The sequence below is a fragment of the Nannospalax galili genome, unplaced genomic scaffold, assembly GCF_000622305.1.
Source record: "Nannospalax galili isolate Female #2095 unplaced genomic scaffold, S.galili_v1.0 scaffold1679, whole genome shotgun sequence".
Lineage (NCBI taxonomy): Eukaryota > Metazoa > Chordata > Mammalia > Rodentia > Spalacidae > Nannospalax > Nannospalax galili.
The window spans coordinates 84,541-89,096 of NW_008342927.1; positions in this window are offsets into that span (position 1 = coordinate 84,541).

The window sequence follows — 4,556 nt, forward strand, 5'->3', positions numbered from 1 at the left end:
GCCTTGAACTCACAGAGATCCGCCTGCCTCTGCCTCCTGAGTGCTGGGATTAAAGGCGTGCGCCACCATGCCCAGCTTAAAATATTTTTTTTTAAAAAAGAAAAAATATTGGGCCCAGAGGTTAAGAGCACTGGCTGCTACAGAGGACCCAGGTTCAATTCCCAGCACCCACATGGCAGCTAACAACTGTCCTTAATTCCAGTTCCAGGGGATCCATGACCCTCTTCTGACCTCCACAGGCATTGTACTATATTGGTGCATTTACCTACATGCAGGCAATACATAAAATAAAAATAATAAATACAAATTTATTATTTTTATTTTATGCGTGTGTGTTGCCTGCTTTCCTTTAATAAGGCCCTGGATCCAAATGGAGTGGTTAGAAGTTAGCAGTTGAGTCAGGGCTGTCTAACTTACAGTGAGAGACTTGAGGTGAGGGACTTGCACACTTAGTATCTCAACTGGTCTGTTGTGGCTTGAGGTAAACCGTGCTTAGGCACTAAGAGGGACAAATGATCTGAAACACCCAAGCAAAGTAAATTTAGGCCCTGTCTGGAAGGGCCCTTCCAATTCCAGTTTTTTATTATTATTAGTTATTATCGTTGTTGTTGTTATTGTTATTGTTGTTGCTGTTTTGAGACAGGGACTCACTATGTAGTTACTGACTAGCCTGTAAATCACTATGTAGACCAGACTGGCTTCGAACTCACACAGATCTGCCTGTCTCTGTCTCCTGTGCTGAGATGAAAGGTGTGCACCACCACACCTAGCCACAGTCAGGAAGCAGAGAGTGATGAAGGGTATGTTTAACTCATTTTCTTCTTTTTATTCAGTCTGAGACCCCAGCCTACGGAATGGTGCAATCTGTATTTATAGTAGGTCTTTATTATTTTTATTTTATACATATGAGTGTATTGCCTGTGTGTGTGTAAGTGTATCCAAGTCGTGCAATGCCCGTAGAGGTCAGAAGACAGTGTCAGATCCCTAGGAACTGGAGATACAGATGATTGTTAGCCACCATGTGGATGCTGGGAATCAAACCCAGGTCCTCTGTAAGAGCAGTCAGTGCTCTTAGCCACTGAGTCATCTCTCCAACCCTCTTGTTTATTTATTTTATGTAAACTTGTTTGTTTATTTATGTGCCTGAGTGCATGAATGTGCACCACCTGCATGCAGGTGCCCCAGAGGCCAGACAAGGGTGTCGGATCCCCTAGAACTAGAGTTATGGATAGTTGTCAGCCACCATGTGAGTGCTGGGAACCAAACCCATGTCCTCTGCAAGAGCAGCAGGTACTCTTAACTGCTGAGCCAAGTCTTCAGTACCCCACCCTTACCCTGCCATTTCAGTTTAAAGAGGCCTGAAGAGCATAAGTAAATCCCCCAATCCTATAACCTCACTGGCTTGTCTGTCATTTTAATGTTCTGCAAAAGATATCAACATTTCTTAAAGTTTCAGGAAACAGGATCTGAAGTGACTCTGGAGACCAAGAGTATAATATAGCAGTCTGGCCACTCCTGGTCCTACAGGACTGTTTAGGTTCAGATTTAATTTTTTCTGCTTCTTCCTTTGTGTTCTCTTATCTAAACACAGGTAAGTGTCAGTCACACAGCCAGCTTGCGATGTGCATGAGTTTATACCTGAAGAAAGCAACTCATAGAAAGGTTTGCTTTGGCTCACAGTTTGAGGATGTAGTCCATCCCAGCAGGAAGTCACTGTGGCCAGAGCTGGAGGCCTGATCACACTGCATCCACAGTCAGGAAGCAGAGAGTGATAAAGGGTGTGTTTAACTCATTTTCTTCTTTTCATTTGGTCTGAGACCCCAGCCCATGGAATGGTGCCATCTATGTTTAGAGTTGGTCTTCCCATCTTAATTATTCCAGTCGAGGGACTCCTTCACAGACAAGCCCAAAATGTTGGTCTCCTAGGTAATTCTAGATCCTGTCAAGTTGACAGTAGTAAGCATCACACAGGTAGAAAGTAAGCTGAAAGCAGACAGAAGCTGAGCCAGGGAGATGGCTCAGCAGGTAAAATGCCTGCCAGACAAATAAGAAGCCTGGGGTTTGGATCCCCCAGAACTCACTTAAAAGCCTGGTTATGGCATCTGCCTATAAGCCTAGTGTGTAGAAGAAGAGACAGGGAATCCCCAGAGCAAGCTGGCAATCCAGATTAGCCGAAGTGGTGAACTCTGGGTTCATGGAGAGACCCTGCCTTAATATACAATGTGTAAAGAGACTGAGGAAGATGCCAAGCATAACCTTGGGCCTCTACACACATGCACATGCACCAACACACACATACCTATGGCTACATACATTGGAGTATGCACACAGACATGCACACATAAACATACCTACATAAGTTGTCCTCTGACACCCCCAGGTGTAGTGAGACACAGATGATACACATAAGTAAATGTAAGTTTTTTTGTTTTTTTGGTTTTTTTGGTCTTTTTTTGAGACAGGGTTTCCCTGTAGCTCCAGCTGTCCTGGAACTTACTATGTAGACCAGGCTGACCTTGAACTCACAGAGATCTGCCTGCCTCTGCCTCCCAAGTACTGGGATTAAAGGTGTGCACCACCATGCCCGGTGGTGTAAATGTAAGTTTTAAAAGTAAACGTTGGGGCTGGAGAAATGGCTCAGGGGTTAAGAGCATTGACTGCTCTTGCAGAGGACCCAGGTTCGATTCCCAGCACCCACATGGCGGCTATGAACCATCCTTAACTCCAGTTCCAGGGGAATCCAAAGCCCTCTTCTGACCTCTGAGGCATTGCACAACACGGGTGCACTCACATACATGCAGGCAATACACTCATACACATAAAAATAATAAATATTTTTTAAAAAGACAAAAGGTGACACAGTTGACACTTTGTAAAGTTTTGTCACACACATAAATTTTAAAGACCAGAGATGGGAGTGATGGTGCATGTCTACAATCCCAGTAAGTCAGATGACAGAGGCAGAAAGGACCACTCAGAATTCCAGGCCAGCCTGATGTACACAATGAATTCCAGGCCAACCAGAGATACATAGTAAGACCCTGTTTTCAAAACACTAAAACAAAACCCCAAATACCAAAACCAAACAACAACAAAAATACAGGACATGGTGGCACATACCTATAACACCAGCACTTGGGGAAGCAGGAAGACCCGGAGTTCAAGGACATCTTTAGCTACGTAGTGAGCTAAAAGCCAGCCTGGGGATACATGAGCTCCAGAAGCTTGCAGATTCTCTAGTCTCTACTTCCTATCTCCACATAGGAGCATTGGGATTACAGACCTTCTTCCATGTTTGGCTTCATGTGGGTTTGGGGGATTAGAATGCAGGTCCTCATGATTTGCCCCCCAATCCTCCAAGCTCTCTCGCAGCCCCTTAGATCTTACTATGTAGCCCATACTGGTCTTGAACTTGAGATCCTCTTGTTTTAGCCTCTTGGGTAGCACATGTCACCATATTTGGCTCTCTGTTTCATTTTACTCTCTGGCCACCATTGTTAACCTTATAGCAGAAAGTTAAGACCCTTGCAGAACATTTCTTTCCACACTTATTGACCACCATGGCTATTCTTTGTTCTGTGGCTAGTGATCAAGTGGATATCTCTCCACCTATTCCAACCCTTAGTTTCCAAAGATCTCTGAAATCCTTTTTTCTTCTTTTGGTCTTTTTGAGACAGGGTCTCTCTGTATCCCTAGCTGGCCTGGAACTGGAACTCATTATGTAGACCAGGTTGACCTTGAACTCACAGAGATCTGCCTGTCTCTGCCTCAGAGTGCTAGGATTAAAGGCATGTATCACCACGCCTCTAAAATATTTTTCTCTGTTTGCTCCTATCCTGCTGATGCCTGACTTTTGTTTTGAAAGTAGGCAGTTATGGATCCTCTCCATTTACACACACATGCACATGTACCTGCATACACAGTTTTTTGCATATGTATGTGCATGCTTGCCTGTGTGTATGTATATGTATTCATATGTATGTGGGAATGCATGTGCCAGAGGATGGTGTCTGGTGTCTTCCTTGATCACTTTCTACCTTATATATTGAAGCAGAGTCTCTCAATTAAGCCCAGAGCTCAACCAGCCGATTTGACTAGTCCAGATAGCCATCTTGCTCCAGGGATGCCCTGTCTCTGCCTCTCACGAATTGGGATTGCAGGTGGGCCACCACCCACACTCAGCATTTATGTGGCTCTGGGAATCCAGACTCTGGTCTTTATGCTTTTGTGGCAAGTGCTTTGCCCACTGAGCCACCTCCCCAGCTGTACATAGTGGATTTTTTAATGTTTTTAAAAAATTTTGTGTGTTGGGACTGGAGAGATGGCTCAGCAGTTAAGAGCACTGACTGCTCTTCCAGAGGACCCGAGTTCAATTCCCAGCACCCATATGGTGGCTACGAACCAGCCTTAACTCCAGTTCCAGGGGAATCCGAAAACCCTCTTCTGACCTCTGCTGCATTGAATGATACAGGTGCACTCACATGCATGCAGCCAAAACACTCATACACATTAAAAAAATATATATATGCCAGGAGTGGTGGTGCACACCTTTAATC